This window comes from Mobula birostris, unplaced genomic scaffold (assembly GCF_030028105.1).
Source record: "Mobula birostris isolate sMobBir1 unplaced genomic scaffold, sMobBir1.hap1 scaffold_2162, whole genome shotgun sequence".
NCBI lineage: Eukaryota > Metazoa > Chordata > Chondrichthyes > Myliobatiformes > Myliobatidae > Mobula > Mobula birostris.
Genome location: NW_027275210.1, coordinates 2,569 through 23,049, shown reverse-complemented (window position 1 = coordinate 23,049; position 20,481 = coordinate 2,569). Strand labels below are relative to the sequence as shown.

At 44.5% G+C, this 20,481-nt stretch overlaps 1 protein-coding gene across 3 annotated transcripts in view; it reads left to right on the top strand.

Annotated features, from left to right (window-relative positions):
* The window catches only part of LOC140192686 (uncharacterized), a 58,426-nt gene extending 38,744 nt beyond the window's left edge, over window positions 1-19,682 (top strand). For 2 of the 3 annotated variants that reach the window (XM_072250204.1, XM_072250207.1), the window contains 4 exons: window positions 217-374; window positions 1,594-1,724; window positions 4,011-4,120; window positions 19,608-19,682. The gene's annotated coding sequence lies outside the window, so the exon portion shown is untranslated. The remainder of the gene's footprint in view (window positions 1-216; window positions 375-1,593; window positions 1,725-4,010; window positions 4,121-19,607) is intronic. The other variant, XM_072250206.1, reaches the window with a different exon arrangement.
* The last annotated feature ends 799 nt before the right edge of the window (window positions 19,683-20,481 follow it).

Below are 20,481 nucleotides of genomic sequence, written 5' to 3'. Positions count from 1 at the left end.
GTGAGAGTTTCCATTTAATTCTTGCAGCTATTACTGCATTGAAGCAGGTGGATTTTAATTGGAAATTTAAGCTTCAAGTAGCAATAAATGGATAGAAACTAAGTAAAATTGTTAGTTGATTTCACCCTGCTGAGATATGTATTTTGAGTGATAAATAATTGGTTGAATTGGAAGCTACTACCTATTATAACATTGATTTCATTGCATCCCTAACAGAGAAAGTATCTGAGCAGAGTGATATTGAGGGCAGGATTCATGCACTGAAAGATGATCTGAGGAAACATAAATCTGTTGTAAACAAATTGAAGAAAGAGCAGAAGCTTCGGAAGGAGAGATTGAAGGCAGAGGAGGCCAGTCTCATTAAAGAGCTAAGGGTAAGATTATCGTCGTACCTTCTTACCTTGACTGCCCTGCCAGTCTTTGATGAGGGCAATAAGAAAGTTGTATGTATATACTACTCCAAAATCAATTTGCTCTCCACAATATTCATTGTTTAACTTGGAAAATTGTTGAGGAAATTAAGTAACATATAAAGTTTGCTGGTGAACGTTTATGTGTGTTGCTTGAAATTCCAGCATGTGCAGATTTCCTGGTGTTTGAGGAAATTAAGTATATGATTATTCAAAGGACTTGATCTACCTTTATTCTTTTTGTTTCTGTTTCATTGTTGGAAAATCCTTTATATCACCCTCAACTCATTGCTATATTGCTTCTGACTTCCAAAGGTCTTTGAAATGTATGCAGCATTCAATAGTGTGTTCGGTTGTCTCTCCTCAATTGCTGCTATTCTCCTGCTTTGTATCTGCTATGTTAAAGCAGCAGGAGGCAACGCTTTCTGAAAGTTTGGAGAAATCTGGATTGTTGCAGTCTTTACAATTTATTTTTTACAGCATTTAGCCAAATTGATTTGCCATCCTCTGAATATTTTCAGTTGTCAGCCTTGATTAATTGACCAACTAAAATTGGATTTATTAAGTTGAAAATGCTTTTGCTGATTTGTTGAGTTTGCAGCCACTGCCTTCGTATGCCGATGGAAAGCTGTTTCCAATATTCTGAGACATATGTGAATTTTGGACTGTACTTCATATTGGTTTCCTTCAGGTTTTTGGTGTTTTGTTAATTGTGGCTGGTTGGTGGGTGGGTGAGCTGTAAATATTTTGTGTGTAAGGTGGGGGTTGGGGGTTTTGATGTTACTGTCATTGGTCTGTTTTGCAGGTGAGGGGGTCGGGGATTGTTATTGTAATTTTTTTTCCTGTGGGGGAGCAGTGTGGATTTAATGCCATTGCCTCTGCTTTTTCTGCAAGTGAGCAGGTCAGGGATTGTTATTGTCGCTGTTTTTCTCTGTGAGTCAGGGGATTGCAGATTGTTATTGTCGCTGTTTTTCTCTGTGAGTCAGGGAGTCAGGGATTGTTATTGTTTCTTTTCTTTTTCATACTGATGGTGGGGGAGAGTTGGTGTCTTTCATCAACTCTCATGGTCTTTCTGTATTTCAGGACTATCTGGAGAAGACAAATATCAGAGTTGTACGTGCATACTTTGACAATAAAATGAACCTTTGAACATTTCACCGTTTTCTTTCTCTTGTATTACCAGTCCTGTGATGAATCGATTAAAAGGACTCAAGCAAAACTAAGCAAAGTGTCCAGTTCCACCAAACCACAAATCAAAACCCCTTCCTCCATTGCTGCTGAGAAGCCCAAGGTTAAACCACTTTCTCTACAAAGGTAATGTCACTGGGCAATACAGCCTTAGTTGGAAAAGGACTTCTCAGAATATTGGTAGTATCACTGTTTTATAAGTTAAACATAATGGGATGCCTTCTCCCCTATTGAAAGTACTTATTTTAAAATTAGGTTGCACGTGACTGTTGTTCATTTATTTAGCAGACTTCTTTAATGAGTAGTACAGTATTTTCTACTGAGGAGGTGGAGCATGAAACAATGACAGTGACTTTTGAAATATTATTTCAGCAATTCTGTTTCTCTCTTTTTAGACACTGCTTCACCTGCTGAATATTTTGTCATTCTCTTTACATTTCCAGCATCTGTGATATTTTGATTTCTGTTTTCAAAAAGTTTACCTAAATTTCTAGCAGGTTTTCTTTCAATAGCTGATTGTTCCATCCAGTGACATAATTCATTCTATTCTGCAGTTTAATGATAAACTGTAAAATTTGCTGTGCTTCTGAGACTGTGGGATTTGGCTCAGAAATGTTGTGAGTAGCTTGCTGTAACACGCACGGAATCAGGCAGAATTTGTGAAAAGAAAAGCAGTCTACAATGTCGATCTGCGATCCTTTGTCACTGCAAAATTCCAAAGACAATATGATATTTATCTGCCAAGCTCTTAAGCTCAAAATTAGTTTTCTGCTTTTTGTTTTCAGGACTGAATCTGCAAAGAGCTGGAAAGGGTGAAGGATCTAATGTGTCATTGAGTTGCATTGTTAAAAAGGGTACATCTGCATCTCAAAATGTTCTCTCTGTAAACACCTGAGATGACACATTCCAAAAAAACTTGATAAAAGAAAGTTTTTTAAGTTGAAAGTTTACAAGTATAAACACTTTTAAAAATTAATTGAACAACTAAATTGTGTTTCGAAAAATAAAACTTACCTGCCTATTTTCTAAGCCAAGCTCATAGAACCATAAAAACTGTATCTGGGATGGTCGAGAAAAGAGCTACCCATTCTAATTCCACGTCCTACCTCAGGCTCTGTAGCCCAGTTGATCACAGCTCTTTAGATATTCATCTACTTTTTAGATATGCGTGGAATTCATGCCTTGGAAGTATTTCAGATCCCTCTACAATCCTCTGAGTGAAAATACTTTTAATACTACCAGCAGTTACTATGCTCCTCAGTTTTTTTTTATTCCCCGTTCGGGAAATAAGTCCTTCTCATTTCTGCCATTTAATCCTCCCAATTTTATACATCTCAAGACTAGAAAACAACCCAAACTTATCCAATCTTTCCTCCATAGCTACAATTTTCCAGGCTTAACTATATCTCTTGTAAGACCGACCTGGAGTCCCACAATCCAGGCTATTCACATGGTACGGTATTGAAGGATTACTCTACCAATAGAGATGCAATGGTATTCGGAAGCCTGTCTTGTTTTAGCAATGTAACAAATAATGTTATCCTAATTTTAAAAAGAAGTAGGAAGTGTTCTTCCTCGAGTTCTTGCCAATGGTTTTCTGGCAACCGACACTTAGAACATTATCTGGTCTGTAATCTCTCCATCACTTCACGTGGTCCCCAATTCTATCCAGCTATTAAATGATTACACTTTATATCTCTTATTTTGTTGTGTGGTTAGTAGAGAAACCAAATATAAAAGACAAAGACGCCACTCTTGTTAAAGTTAACAGTTTGTGCACAAAAATCGTTGGAGCTCACGCCTCCGGTGTTCCTCCTCAATGACCTCCGCCGAAACGTTGCCAACCTCCGGACCCTCGAATTCCCGTAGACTCCGTCCAGTGATCACCGAGCACTTCCCGCACTCGTTCCACCTCCTCACTCGCCTCGACCGAAAAACTGCAAAAGCTCGGTTCCCAGACAAACAAGATAGAATAATGTGTCTTACTACTGTCTTATAGAATTTCAACATAATGTGTAGTTAAAACCCAAATATTGCAGCTACAGAGAAACTATTACATCAGCAGTTAGCATTACAGAGACGCCATTTCATTAGCCTTAGCAGTTAACATTACCAAGAACCCTACATGTGTTAGTCGGTATGTGTTCTAAGACTGGGGCTCTCAGTACATGTGTGATAAACAAAACAAAATGGTATGTGAGAGTTTCCATTTAATTCTGGCAGATATTACTGCATTGAATCAGATGGATTTTAATTGGAAACTTAAGCTTCAGGTAGCGATAAATGAATAGAAACTAAATAAAATTGTTAGTTGATTTCTCCCTGCTGAGGTGTATATTTTGAATGATAAATAATTGGTTGAATTGGAAGCCACTATCTATTATAACTTTGATTTGATTGCATCCCTAACAGAGACAGCATCTGACAAGAGATCTATTGTAGACAATTTGAAGGAAGTGCATGAAAAGTATCAGAAGGAGAGATTGAAGGCACAGGAGGCCAGACTCAATAAAAAACTAGAGGTAAGATTATTGTTATACCTTCTTACCTTGACTGTCCTGCCAGTCTTTGATTAGGGAAATAAGAAAGTTCTATGTATATACTACTCCAAAATCAATTTGCTATCCACAATATTCATTGTTTAATTTGGAAAATTGTTGAAGAAATTAAGTATATGGTTATTCAAAGGACTTGATCTAGCTTTATTCTTTTTGTTTCTGTTCCATTGCTGGAAGATCCTTCATATCACCCTCAACTTATTCTTAAGGCCCTTTGCATTGCTATATTGCTTCTGACGTTCACAAGTCTTTGAAAAGTATGTAGCATTCAGTAGTGCATTAGGTTGTCTCACGGACAATGGAAACCGCATTTCAAGGGGGAGAGGGGAACCTTCAGGGACGGCTTCTGGGTCAGCCGTGACCGGACTCGTATCACACCCGAGCCCCGGAAAAAGACCGCCCACGCTGCACCCCGTCCGTCGGCGCCGAGTAAAACGAAGTTGTGGCCGGTAATTGCGCTGCGGGACTGTCTCAGGCCAACAGGTCCTGAGAACGACGCGTGTAGTGGGAGTTCCGGCACCGTCCACAGGAGGGCGCTGGAGCTGGTCAGCCCTCTTGGCGCCGACGCCTGCAGTGGGAGTTCCGGTATCGTCCACGGGAGGGCGCTGGAGCTGGTCAGCCCTCTCGGCGCCGACGCCTGCAGTAGGAGTTCCGGTATCGTCCACGGGAGGGCGCTGGAGCTGGTCAGCCCTCTCGGCGCCGACGCCTGCAGTGGGAATTCCGGTATCGTCCACGGGAGGGCGCTGGAGCTGGTCAGCCCTCTCGGCGCCGACGCCTGCAGTAGGAGTTCCGGTATCGTTCACGGGAGGGCGCTGGAGCTAGTTAACTAACTCGACGCCGATGCGGTCCCACTGCCCCAGTCACAGGAACAGAGAAGACGCCAGGTGAGCCCCTCCCCAGCCATGAGCCCCTCGGAGAAGACGCAATCCAACCTAGGAGCAGGGGAGCCCCAGCCCGCCACCCCCACGGCCTCCCCGACCCAAGACTCCAGGGAATCAGCACCCCACCCCACACCAGTGCGGATGGGCAGACAGACAAGGGGAGCCAGTACACGAGGACCGAGCAAGTCTTCCACCCCAGGGAACCACACAGCCCGAGAGTCGGAGGACGTGGGACAAACAAGAGGACAGGTAACCCCTATTTGCAACAACCAGGAGGGCCAAGTAAGGAGGCATCCTCACTCTAAACAGAAAAATGTAACTTGGGAACTAAGGCCCCTTAAACCTATACTAATTATAGGGGACTCTAACATTTCCAGGATCAAAAGATGCCCTAATAAGGATGTTCAATTGGACAGCTTTCCGGGAGCCAAATTCACCCATGCCACTGCTATCCTGACAAAGTTAAAGCCACAACTGGAAACTAAGAAGGTTATCCTTTCCTTTGGAATAAACAACAGATCACATCAACCAGCAACAGCGACTAAACAGCTTCAGCAACTATTAAGAATGGCCCATATTAAATTTCCCAATGCCAGTATCTGGGTGCCAGAACTGAACTTTAGCCACTGTTTGACAGAGGCAGAACAAGCAACCCTGGGCCAACTAAATGAGGTTATTAGAACTAAGAATTATATCCCTGCAGTCCTGGCGAGGCAGTTTAAGGTAGACAGAGACCACATCGATTGGACAGAGAACACAGCCCTGACCATAGTCAAGAGGTGGATGCAGTCTTTAAACTAGAGTGGAGACAAAGCCGAGAGAGGCAGGGTCCACGACTGGGAGAGACCATCGTGAACCTCTCCCGTACGTTCATCCCTACAGAAACCCAGCAAAAAGTTCTGAACAGGGGCCTCACTTTTGTACCAACTGCAAAACTCCATAAGGAGCAGATTGAGGAGGACATGGATAAGTTCGATAGGAGATTGGTACTCGTCCACTTTGTTGCGGAGGCAGAAGGTAGAAAGACCCATTTCACCCCTCGCTCAGACTGGAGCCCCAAGAGGAGGTACAGGTCAGAAGCGGTCCTACAATTCGAGAGCACACTGGATGAGATAATGGAGAGGGAGGGAGAAGTACAGGATAAGGCCAATTTAACTAGGAAGGAGAGAACAGCCCTGAAAGAGCTGAAGGAAAATATGGATATTGTTATCAAACCAGCAGATAAAGGGAGCAGCATAGTTATCATGGACAAACAGCAATATCTATTTGAGGCACACAGAGAATTAAACAACACCGAACACTGCACTAAACTAAAGGAACCCATATACTGGCAAACACACACAGAAATTAGGAACATTCTGCGAGAACTAGAAAGGACTAGATACCTGGGGAAGAAGCAGGTGGAGTACCTGACAGGGATACAGCCACGAGCAAGAAAGTTCCATATCCTCCCCAAAATACACAGGAACCCAGACTCATGGACTGTTCCGGGAGAAATACCACCCGGCAGGCCCATCGTGTCGGACTGCAGCAGTGAGTCATACAGGATAGCAGAATACATTGATGCCTTCCTTAACCCACTATCGCAGAAACACTCCAGCTACATCAAGGACACGTACCACTTTGTCCGGATAGTCAATTCCATGTCAGTGTCCCCTGAGGCCGTACTCTTCACCATGGACATTGAAAGCCTGTACACCAATATAGAAACGGACAGGGGTATACCGGCAGTGAGCGATATCCCTCGGGAGAACCCTCAGCTAGAGAGACCAGACGAGGCCTTGATAGAACTCCTTTACCTCAGCCTAACTAAAAATGACTTTGAATTCAATAATGAATTCTACTTACAAGTCAAGGGCACAGCGATGGGAAAGAAGTTTGCTCCAGCCTATGCCAAAATATACATGGCAAAATGGGAGGAAACAGTTTATCCAAAGTGCCCCAAGATACCCATGTGTCTTTATAGATACCTGGATGACATCTGGGGAGTGTGGACACACTCGGAGGTAAAATTAGAGGAATTCATTCAAATCCTAAACACTCATCATCCATCGATTAAGGTTAAGGCCGCAATAAATAGGGAGAAAGTTGACTTCCTGGACACTACGGTATTTAAACTAGCACCAGAAAATGGCAGCCAGAAACTAGCCACCAAAGTATTCTTTAAAACCACAGACACACACACCCTCCTACACACAGGGAGCCACCATCCCAAACACACCTTCAGAGGCATTGTCAAGGGACAACTGACCCGGTTTCACCGCATTTGCACCAGGGCAGAGGACTTCCACCAAGCCACTACTATCCTCTTCTCTGCACTTAGACACAGGGCTGCAGCAGACAGAGACTCAGACACATCAAATCTGACTTTTTAAAAAGTATCACAAATCCCCCAACACAGGACAACACAACACGGAAACTACCCTTGATAACGAGATACAGTGGGATGGCAGTGAATATTCACAGACAGTTAAAACACACTTTGAAGAACTAAAAGTGGAAGGTAGGGACACTGGGACAATACACCATAGTCTCAGCCTTCAAAAGGGGTAGAAACTTAAAAGACATACTAGAACCCGAACCCGAACCCTGATGTGAGGTTATTAGCTTTGCTGCTCTCTTGACAGTCACTTGTATCCATCATCATCATCATCTCCTCCTCCTCCTCCTCCCCCTCCTCCTCCTCCCCCCCTTCCTCCTCCTCCTCCCCCCTTCCTCCTCCTCCTCCCCCCTTCCTCCTCCTCCTCCCCCCTTCCTCCTCCTCCCCCCTTCCTCCTCCTCCCCCCTTCCTCCTCCTCCCCCCTTCCTCCTCCTCCCCCCTTCCTCCTCCTCCTCCCCCCTTCCTCCTCCTCCCCCCTTCCTCCTCCTCCCCCCTTCCTCCTCCTCCCCCCTTCCTCCCCCTCCCCCCTTCCTCCCCCTCCCCCCTTCCTCCCCCTCCCCCCTTCCTCCTCCTCCTCCTCCTCCCCCCTTCCTCCTCCTCCTCCCCCCCTTCCTCCTCCTCCTCCCCCCCTTCCTCCTCCTCCTCCCCCCTTCCTCCTCCTCCTCCCCCCCTTCCTCCTCCTCCTCCTCCTCCCCTTCCTCCTCCTCCTCCTCCTCCCCTTCCTCCCCTTCCTCCCCTTCCTCCCCTTCCCAGCATCCAGTGGCAAATGCTCAAATTAAAACTGAAGATGTTGTCCAATCTGAAACTGTTCTCGGATGGGGTGGCAGAGGAGGGGCCCAGTGAGGGGTCCACGTTGGATGGGTTTGGCTTGGGGAAGTGGTCCACATTGATGGGTCCTGACCCTGATGTAGGAGAGGGTTTTGCATTTGATGGGGCCTGGTGAAGGGGTGGAGTCCACATTGGTGGGTCCTAAGGTGGGGCCCACATTTAATGGGGCCTCATGTGGGGAAGGATGTCTGCACTGTATTGTCCCCAGGTTGCTGAATGATGTGCTATAAGTTTTGACCTACCTTCATTTCCCTTTAAATCATTTTTAACATTAAAAGAAAGAGTGCCCGTTAGACAGTTATTGAAATGACTTTCAATGCCGACCTCATTATTCCAGTGACTTGAACAGCAGTGCCAGTGGATGCTGTGATTACCTGATGGTTTGGTTAGGCAGCCATTGCTTCTGTACGTATTAGTTAAAGTAGATTTTTCAATAGCTGAGCTTCTCCTCCCGACCAGAACTACACAATATTGTATCATTCCAGTGGTCTAGTCACATTTGGGATGCCATTTCAATATTGCAAATCATGTAATTTAATGTCTGTTAGCTTTCTGAATGATTTTAGAGATTGTGTTAGGCACGTTTAACCTGTTACCAGTGGACATCTTTCTCCTAATTTGTACATTACATCGTTGTTTTGACTGGTTTCCCTAATAAAGTGGATTAGGGTAAATGCAAACAACAGGAATTCTGCAGGTGCTGCGTTCACCAGCAACTTTTATGTGTGTGGATTAAGGTAAACGCTGCCTTGTGTTGCACACCAGAGAGGTGCAGGATTTACCTCCTTGAGACTTTTGCAGAGCAGAAACACGTAAAAAGCATGTCATGTGTTTCATTTCCTTGTCATTTTTTCCTTCTGTTAAATTTCTTTTTGAGGTAGCTTTCTGTGCTGTTCACCTGGTTTCAGAGAGCAAAGTCTTGCACACAAATCAGAGTTAGTCACTGAAGATTTAGTCAACGTGGAGAGACAAGTACAGCAGGGGAACAGGCCCTTCACCTCTTCTCTCTGGCGTCTTCTCTCTTCATCTCTTCCTAACAAAAGCCTCAAGCCCAACCTTAGTGCCCCTCACCAGAGAAACCTCCCCTTAATCATAAGACCATAAGGTGGAGGAGCAGAAGTAGGCCCATCAGCCCATCGAGTCTGCTCTGCCATCCAATTCTTCCGGTCATTCCCATTCCCCTTGCCTCCTCCCCATACCCTAGCTAATCAAGGACCCATCGATCTCTGCCTTAAATACACCCAATGATTTGGCCTCCACAGCCGCTCATGGCAACAAATTCCACAAATTTACCACCGTCTGACTAAAGAAATTTCTCTGCATCTCTGTTCTAAATGGATGTCCTTCAATCTTGAATTCGTGCCCTCTTGTCCTAGACTCCCTGACCGTGGGAAATAACTTTATCATATCTAATCTGTTCAGGCCTCTTAACATTTGGAATGTTTCTATGAGATCCCCCTTCCCTCATTCTCCTGAACTGCAGGGAATACAGCCCAAGAGCTGCCAGACGTTCCTCTTATGGTAACCCTTTCATTCCTGGAATCATTCTCATGAATCTTCTCTCAACCCTCTCCAATGTCAGTATATTCTTTCTAAAATAAGGAGCCCAAAGCTGCACACAATACTCCAAGTGTGGTCACACGAGTGCCTTATACAGCCTCAACATCACATCCCTGCTCTTATATTCTATACCTCCAGAAATGAATACCAACATTGCATTCGTTGCCTTAACCACCAACTCAACCTGGAGGTTAACCTTTAGGGTATCCTGCTCAAGGACTCCCAAGACCCTTTGCATCTCTGCATCTTGAATTATCTCCCTATCTAAGTAATAGTCTGCCTGTTTATTTCTTCCACCCAAGTGCACGACCATACACTTTCCAACATTGTATTTCACTTGCCATTTCTTTGCCCATTCTCCTGAACTATCTAAGTCTCTCTGCAGGCTCTCTATTTCCTTCACCAATCTTGGTATCATCGGCAAAATTAACCACAAATCCATTAATCCCATGGTCCAAATTATTGACATACATCGTAGAAAGCAGCAGTCCCAACACCGACCCCTGTGGAACTCCACTGGTAAGCGGCAGCCAGAATTGGATCCCTTTATTCCCACTCTGTTTTATGCCGATCAGCCAATGATCCACCCATGCTAGTAACGTCCCTGTAATTCTATGGGTGCTTATTTTGCTAAGCAGCCTCTTGTGGGCACTTTGTCAAAGGCCTTTTGAAATCCAAATACACCACGTCTACTGCATCTCCTTTGTCTACCCTGCTTGTAATCTCCTCAAAATCTTGCGGTAGATTTGTCAGGCAGGATTTTCCTTTCAGGAAGCCATGCTGGCACTGGCCTATCTTGTCATGTGCCTCCAGATACTCCGTAATCTCATCCCTAACAATCGATTCCAACAACTTCCGAACTACTGATGTCAGGCTAGCAGGTCTGTAGTTTCCTTTCTGCTGCTCCGACCCTTCTTAAATAGCAGAGTAACATTTGTAATTTTCCAGTCATCCAGTACAATGCCAGAATCTATCGATTCTTGAAAGATCATTGCTAATGCCTCTGCAATCTCTCCAGCTACCAAGGGTGCATTCCATCAGGTCCAGGAGATTTATCCACCCTCAGACCATTAAGCTTCCTGAACACCTTCTCAGTCGTAATTTTCACTGCACATACTTCACTTCCCTGACACACTTGAGTGTCCGGTATACTGCAGATGTCTTCCACTGTGAAGACTGATGCAAAATACTCTGCCATCTCTGCGTCTCTCATTACAATATCTCCAGCATCATTTTCTATTGGTCCTATAGCTACCCTTAACTCTCTTTTGCCCTTTATATACTTAAAAATGCTTTTAGTGTCTTCTTTGATGTTAGTCACCAGATTCCTTTCATAATTCATCATTTCTTCTTCCATAAAACTGCAACTTTGAAGCACAGTCGTTGTATGCACAGACTTTCCCATCTCAGCCTCTGAAGCTTGTAACTTCTCCAGGGTTGTCACAGGTCTCTTCATGTACTCCCTCACTACTCCCCTTCTTGCACGGTCACTCAGTTTTCGAGAACGGCCTACTCCCTTCAGATTTACAGCTGTGCCATATCCTTTCCATTTCTTGATGATTGACTTAACTGTACTCCAAGGGATATTCTGCGACTGAGAAATATTCTTGTATCCATCTGCTGACCTGTGCTTTTCAATAACCTTTTCGCGGAGTTGCCTGGAGTGTTCTTTTGTCTTCGTGGTGTAGTTTTTGCCAGGATACTGACTCACCAGCAGTTGGACCTCTACTACTTCTTCTTTTGCGTTTTATGGCGGTTGGCAACCAGTTTTTCAGTGCATTACCGCCATCTGCTAGACTCGTGGTGTTCCAACCAAATATGTCCTGGAGTTCTCTACTTTAGACAATCTAGTTCAGCCTGCAGTTCTCTATTAGCATCACTCTGTAGTTGCAATTCCTGGTGACTGCTTAATGTGCTCATTAGATAATGCCACAAACTGCTATCCCTCCCTAATTTTCTCACATGCTTTCATGTAGTTGCATTACCTCAATTACATTGATTTCATCTGCATCACTTGTAAGACTAAAATCGTCTTGTTAAAGAATAGTAACTATTGCACGTGATACTTTTAAAATTGCTGTTTTTCCAAGTCTGCTGCTTTTTCAGGTTTTCCTTTTCTTGGATCGTAGCCTGCAGTTGTTTACTGAGACCTCGGAGTTCTTCTTCATTTGCTTCCATGTTTTCATGTTATAATCCAAATGTAGATAATTCGCTTTGCAACACACTCCTTTTCTTTTTGTATCCTTGTAATAATTTCCTCCATTTTCCAATCTCCTTTCCAATTCACAGTTGTTCTTGTCGACTACTTCTATTTGTTGTTGCAGTTCTGCACCCTGGGCTTCAACCATAAAATCTGAGTATTTTCCTTAAGTTCTAAAACATATTTCTTAAATTCTTTTTTTTCATATTATTTTTAATTTTTTTTATTGTACAAAAAAAAGCACATTTACAAAAACCACGACCTTAACAAAATCTAATTAAATATCGAGCAGCAAAAGGGAGAAAAATATGAAGGCTAAAGTAAACATACACAGCAGAGGTGCACCGCACCAAAAAACCTCAGTCCTCACCCCGTGAGAAAGTCCAATACAGGGCCCCATATCCTTTCAAAGATGTCCCCTCTGTCCTCATTACATAGTTTCAGTCTCTCCAAATGTACAGTATTTGCCAGTTCTCTCAGCCACAGATCGTACGTAGGCACAGAGTCCATTTTCGGCATTTGCAGGATTAACTTCTTAGCAATCACCCTGTCAAACAATACAGCCTTTTTTTCATACCTATTGGCTGAAGATAGGGAGCTTGTTGCTCCAAGGATGGCTATGAGCGGGTCTGGTTCCCGTCGCTTCCCATAAGCCGCAGAGAAAGAGTGAAAAATACTTTTCCAGTATGCATAAAGCTTACAACATGACCAGAATGAACGTGACAAGTTACTACTCACAGATTTACATCTATTACAAACTGGTGAAACTTCAGGGTAGAAACTGTGCAACTTTACTTTGGAACAATGAAGTTTATGTATTGTTTTAAACTGTATAAGTCTGTGTCTGACGTTGACGGAACAATCATGTATACTCTTTAAACACTCATCCCAGACCTCCTCTGTCAGTTCTATACCCAGTTCATCCACCCATGCCTGTTTAAGACCTGCAGTATTCACCCGAGCTGCATTCTGTAGAATCTGACAAAGATAGGATACCGCACTACGAGTAACAGGATCAAATTTATTTATTGCCTCCAGGGACTCATGTTTGTCTAAAACTTCGAAGTTAGGTATATATTTCCTAACATAATCTGAATTTGTAAATATCTAAAAAAAACTAGATGCAGGGATATTATAAACTGCTTGTAACTGTGCAAATGAGGCAAAGCTTCCATTACTATATAGGTCACCTACACTACAGATGCCTCTCTGTTTCCAGGTAGAAAAAAACAGTATCATTCAGGCCAGGCAAAAAGGAATGATTGTCACAAATCAGAGTGTTAATATAAATTTTTGCGGCCTTAACGTGGAGTTGAATCTGCTTCCAAATTCTTGTAGTGCTGCCAACCACGAAGCTGTTACTAAAATGTGACTTATTAACTGCAGTGGGGCAAATAAGGAGAGCTTGTAAGGAAGTCATTTTACAAAGCACTCGCTCTCTGAGTAACCATGCTGGGCACGAGTCTGAGGTAGAGGGTGGGCCTTTTTTCCACCATGCAAGCATGGATAGGTGGGCAGCCCAGTAATACATTTTAACGTCCAGCAGGGCAAAACCACCTGCTTCCCTGGGCTTTGACAAGTGTTTTTTAGTAATTCTAATGGCTTTATAATTCCAAATGAAGGGTATAATAATTGAATCCAATTGCTTAAAATATGACAGAGGAATAAAACATGGAATTGACTGGAAACGATGAAGAAATCGTGGCAGTACAATTACCTTGATTGCATTAACCCCCCCCCACCAAAGAAATCGGAAGGGTTTTCCAAAAGTCAATATTGCATTTAACCTGCTCACCTTTGTTTCGCCAATTCACTTGCAAAAGGTCATCTGGGTTTTTTGTATTAGTCACACCAAGATAGGAAAAATTATCATGAATTATTTTAAAGGGAATGGACTGTAAATATGCTGTATTAAACCACTGCAGTGACTGGCATTAGTTCACGCTTATCCCAATTAACAGAGAAACCTGAGAAACTACCAAAATGATTAATTAGAGTCAGAAGGGCGGGTATTGATGTTTGTGGGCTGGAGATATACTCATAGTCATAGTCATACTTTATTGATCCCGGGGGAAAATGGTTTTCGTTACAGTTGCACCATAAATAATAAATAGTAAAAAAACCATAAATAGTTAAATAGTAATATGTAAATTATGCCAGTAAATTATGAAATAAGTCCAGGACCAGCCTTTTGGCTCAGGGTGTCTGAACCTCCAAGGGAGAAGTTGTGAAGTTTGATGGCCACAGGCAGGAATGACTTCCTATGATGCTCTGTGTTGGATCTCAGTGGAATGAGTCTCTGGCTGAATGTACTCCTCTGAAAACCCAGTACATTATGTAGTGGATGGGAGACATTGTCCAAGATGGCATGCAACTTAGACAGCATCCTCCTTTCAGACACCACTGTGAGAGAGTCCAGTTCCGTCCCCACAACATCACTGACCTTACGGATGAATTTGTTGATTCTGTTGGTGTCTGCTACCCTCAGCCTGCTGCCCCAGCACACAACAGCAAATATGATAGCACTGGCCACCACAGACTCGTAGAACATCCTCAGCATCATCCGGCAGATGTTCAAGGACCTCAGTCTCCTCAGGATATAGAGATGGCTCTGACCCTTCTTGTAGACAGCTTCAGTGTTCTTTGACCAGTCCAGTTTATTGTCAATTCGTATCCCCAGGTATTTGTAATCCTCCACCATGTCCACATTGACCCCCTGGATGGATACAGGGGTCACCATTACCTTAACTCTCCTCAGGTCTACCACCAGCTCCTTAGTCCTTTTCACATTAAGCTGCAGATAATTCTGCTCACACCATGTGACAAAGTTTCCTACCATAGCCCTGTACTCAGCCTCATCTCCCTTGCTGATGCATCCAACTATGGCAGAGTCATCAGAAAACTTCAGAAGATGACAAGACTCTGTGCAGTAGTTGAAGTCCGAGGTGTAAATGGTGAAGAGAAAGGGAGACAAGACAGTCCCCTGTGGAGCCCCAGTGCTGCTGATCACTCTGTCGGACACACAGTGTTGCAAGCACACGTACTGTGGTCTGCCAGTCAGGTAATCAAGAATCCATGACACCAGGGAAGCATCCACCTGCATCGCTGTCAGCTTCTCCCCCAGCAGAGCAGGGCGGATGGTGTTGAACGCATTGGAGAAGTCAAAAACCATGACCCTCACAGTGCTCGCTGGCTTGACATCATCAGCGTATAACGAAAGGTGATGTTTATGTCCATGCATATCAATAGGAGCTATCAAAGGGTCCTGTTGGATGCTAACAGCCAGTGGCTCAATGATAACTGCAAACAAAAATGGAGAAAGGGGCAGCCTTGACGAGTCCCACGATGAATTGCAAAAGGGGAGGAAATATTCTGATTAGTGATAATAGAAGCAGATGGGTGTGAATAAATTATCTCAATCCATTTAATGAAAGATGGTCCAAATCCAAATTTCTTAAGTGCAAACATCATATATGGCCATTCCACTTGGTCAAACGCATGTTGCGCATCTAATGAAATGACTACAGCCTCTTCTGCATGTTTTGTGTATAAAGTATTGAAAGGATGTCGCAAATTAAACTGCATATATCTACCTGGCATAAAGCCAGTTTGATTTGGATGAATAATAGAACAAATGCATTGAAATCATCAAGAGATCCTTCATATGAAAAGGTATTCAGAAACCAAGACAGGGTCAGCAGGACTTGCGTCAACTTCTGACATGCTTGCAGAATCTTCTCCTGTTGCAGTCAAGGGTGTGGATGTTAGGGAGGAACACCGAGAAGTGGAGAGCCAGCAGGCCTCAGTCTTTGTCTCAGAACCCTCCAAGATCATCTTCCGACTCAGAATCCATTCCATGAAGTGGGATGAGATGTACTCACATTACCTCTTCCAAAAGGTAGAGGGGAGCACTTTGATCCACAGCTTTAAGGAAGAGGTCCGGTAGCACCCTTGCAAATGGCCATACTGAGGAGCTGCAAATGCTTCTATGCCATACTCCTTAGTTACTCCCATTGACTTCCATTGACTTGGCAATACAGGGGATTGATATCAAAATTCATGCACTTATTTACAAATCCTTCCATGGCTTCATCCCACCTAGCCCACTTAGCCTTTCCCGGCCAAGTATCCCAAATCTTGTCTTCCCCTGTTCCAGCTCTGGATTCTAATTCTCCAGATGTTCCCACACTCTGAGACTCCCACCTTGCATTGTTATCTCTGCACCTCCTTCCAAAAAATGTCAAACCACCTGTCCAATCTCCTGTTTAACAACTAACAATTTTTAATCGTCCAAAACACTGCTGCCTTGTTCTAACATGCACCAAGACCTTTCATCCATCTCTTCTGTCCTCACCAAACAACCTAAACTCCTAGTTAAACAACATTTCAATCTTAAGACTCTTGCTTTCAATCCCGTCTGTTTCTGCAACCTCTCCCACACCTACAAATCACCCCACCCCCAATCTCTGCACCTCCAATTCCAGCATCTTGTTCAACCATGACTTTAAGCACTCTGCTATTGATGACTGTGCCTTCAGCTGTCTGTGTCTCAAGCTCTGGAATCCCTTCCCAAAACCTTTCTGCCTCTCTCCCCACCTCTGTGATGCTCCTATGAAACTTCCCATTGACCAAACGCTGGTCACCTGTTCGAAAATCTCCTTTCACGGCCTGGTGTCAAATTGTGTTTGATGCTGCTGCTATGAGTGTCTCAGGACCTTTTGCTGTGTAGCTGTCAGTTCCAGTTCCGTCATAATTAACCTTTAGGCTCATCGGCCACTACAGCACAGAATCAGGTCCTTTGTCCTGTCCAGTCCGTACCAAACTATTATTTCACTTAGTCCCAGCTGCCTGCACCTGAACCTCGCCCTCTGTACCCCTCCTATCCATGTACTTATCCAAATTTCTCTCAAATGTTGAAATCAAACCCTTATCCACCACTTCCTCTGGCAGCTGATTCCACATTTGCACCACCCTCTGAGTGAAGGTTCACCCTTAAGTATTTCACCTTTCACCTTTAACCTATGACCTCTAGTTCTAGTCTCACCCTTCCACCATGAGAAAAGCCTGCTTGCATTTATCCTATCTACATCCCTCATAATCTTGGATACCTCTATAAAATCTCCCCTCATTCCCCTACACACCAGGGAATAAAGTCCAAACCTATTCAACCTTTCCCTATAGCTCAGTTCCCCAAGTCCTGGCAACGTACTTGTAAATTTTCTGTGTGCTCTTTCAATCTTACTGATATCTTTTCTTTAAGTAGGTAAACAGAACTGCACACAATACTCCAAATTCGACCTTACCTTTGTGAAAGATTGTTTCTTTACATTATAAACACCAGTTTTGTTTTTATCAAACGTATCTGAAAATGACTTCAGGCATATTACTATCTTTACCTGCTGGTTCTTAATTATTTTGGTCGGTTTCCTCTTTTGTGTTCCCAAGTCAGGTGGGTGTCACTTAAATGTTCCCTAGGCCATGGGAAAGGAGTTATGGGCAATTTATACTTCTGCATTGAATTAGTGCCATAGGTACGGCGTAACCACGTACCCTACGCTGTAGCCTGACGTGCATCTCCCCAAAAATGTAACCACGCGTTGCGGTGACGCAGACAGCAACAACTGATTGGTTGGCTTGATAGCATCGCATTTCCTCCTGTGCATTTCTGGTTGCTTCTTGTCTCTCAGTGGCCGGACAAGCACAGAAAATTCACCCTCCTTCTGCCTCAATCCATTCAATGCTCGTACACACCATCTCCTCCTGCGTCTTCCCTCCTTTCTACGTTGCAGTAACTTCAATAAAAGTAACTCTTGTTCAACATTTATTAGCTCCAACTGCAACATGATGCGCTCAGTTTCAGTCGCCACTGCTTGAAGTACACGAAGAAACTCAACACAGTGGCATAGAAACCCCATCGCCAACTAGCGTTTTGGCGGTGAATTGCAGAGCGACGCGGACACACCAGTGCAGAAGTATAAATGCTCACAAGGGCATAGACCACTTGCACAGGCTACGGCATCGGCTACAGGTTAGAGCCGACGCAGAAGCATAAATCAGCCTTAACGGTGGGGAGGGTGGAGAAGGGACAAGTGGAGGCCAAGTCAGTCAGATGACATCTTGCATCTGGCTTCGATCGGCTGTTTCTTTGTGGCAACTATTCACCTGTCTCTCTGCTGAGTGCACAGATTGTTCTTATTAGCACTTGTTGATGTGGAAATGTCTTTGGTACCATAGTATTATATGGGAGTTGAATTCCAAAACAGTCCAATTGGCTCAACTAATCTGTCTCAGTGTTTTGCCCCCCACCCCATACAAGAAAATAGTACTGATCATATTTACCCAATCAGCTCCTATCTGTCTTTAGACTTGTTTCCATCATGCACCTGTCCAGTCTTTCTGCTGCAACTGTGAACTATGAAAACAAATTCCATGGCTTCTCCAATATCTCCGGTCTTTTGTTTGAAGTTTCTTGCATTTACTGCTGTATCCATGGGCCTTTGCAGTGGATCCCATGACTACCACTGGTCCATCTTTGCAACATTTGAGAAAACACTGTCATTGCAGCATGCTGGGTTCCCTTTGTCCTTACCTACCAGCCCACGAGCCTCTGTGTCCAGCACTTCACTCTCCAAAACTTCTGCCATCTACAACGGGATCCTACCACTAAACACATCTTCTCCCTGCCCACCCCCCCACTCTCGCTTTCTGCTTGTCCACTCATCGCTCCCCACTGATCTCCCTCCTCCACTTATCCCTGTGAACTGCCCCTAGACCACCTCCCTCACCACTATTCAGACCCTTAAACAGTCCTTCCGTGTGAGGCGATAGTTCACCAGCAGGTCTGCCTGGGTCACCTGCTGTAACTTGGTGCAGCCTCCTCTACATTGGTGAGATTCGGCGTAGATTGGGGTATCATATATTTGAGCACCTTCACTCTATCTGCCACAAAAGGCAGGGTCTCCCAGTGGCTGTCCATTTCAATTCAACTTCCTATTCCCATTTTGGAGTGTTGGTTGTCTCCTCTACTGCTTGAAGAGGCCACACTCAGATTGGTGGAGCAACATCTCATATTCGATCTGGGTAGCCTCCAGCCTAATGGCACAAACACCGAGTTCTCCAACTTCCAGTAATCTTTCCCCACTCCCTCCTTCTCTCTGTTTCCAGCCCTCATGCGGGCTCCCCTCTTACCCTTCTCTTCACTTCCTCTGGTTCCCCCTCCTCCTTCCCTTTCTTCCATGGTCTCTATCAGATTACTTCTTGTCCAGCCCTTTACTTCTTCCACCTATCACCTCCCAGCCTCTCACACCCCCCGCTCCCTTCCCCCTCACCTGGTCTCGCCTATATCTTTCCAGCTTGTACTCCTTCCTCTCGCCGCACCACTTTATTCCAGCTTCTGTCCCCTTCCTTTCCAGTCTGTCCTGATGAGGGGTCTGTTTATTCCTGTCCAGAGATGGTGCTTGACCTGCCAAAGTCCTGTGTTAGTGTGACCTGTGCTGTTCCAACAAGAAAGATTCCAGTTTCAAGGTCACTCAAGTTAAGAGCAGTGGGGTAATCAGGTTGTTCTCACTGAATCCTGGTCTTCATTGGTGTGTTTTCTTGCAGGGAGTGCTGTTGGAGAGAAGTGGAAACACACTAAATAAGGAGAAGTATGTGACCTAGCATGGAGCAGTGTGCAGGGGAGCCGGCTGAATTCGAGCTGGGCCCCAAGTCCGACTCTGATGCCACTACACCACCAGTCGGGTCACAGAAGGAGTATAGATGGGGAAATGCAAGCAGGCTTTTTCCACTGAGGTTGGGTGGGACTGCAACTAGAGGTCGTGGGTTAAGCGTGAAAGGTGACAAGCTTAAAGGGGAAAATGAGGGGAAACTCAGAGGGTCATGAGTGTGTGGAATGAGCTGCAAATGCAAGTGGTGCACGCAGACATCCCACCCTGCAAAAACTCATTTCAGGGAGGTAGCACCATCAATTTGCGAGAGACTCCTGGAACTTTCCGGAGAGGTGGGATAGCTGCAATAGAGCAGCTCCTTAGCAGATAGCCGGCTAGTTTAAATAACGTTAGTTATGATAATGAAAGAATGACACCTGTTAAACTCACCTCAACATGTCTTTTACAGTCTTAACCCACCATGGGCAATAGAAAAGTCACCGTTGCAAGCAGTGCAGCGAGCAACACTGTCATTATTTTTGACACCTGTTAGGCAGGGGTACACTTTAGTGTAGTCTGGGGTGAAGTACGTTTTATATTTTCTTTTTTCTTTTTTTGGAACACTCTGCCATCCATCCATCCTCTCTCCCTGCGCCCCCTCTCCCCCCTCCCTACCCCTCTGCCTCTCTCCCCCCTCCCCCATTTGTGTGTGTGTGTGTGTGTGTGAAAAAAATCCATTTCCAGGATATTGTACATAATTTGCAGCCATCAGGGAGCCGCTGTCAATGTGCGGGTGACTCCTGCAACTTCCGCGAGAGGCGGGATGTCTG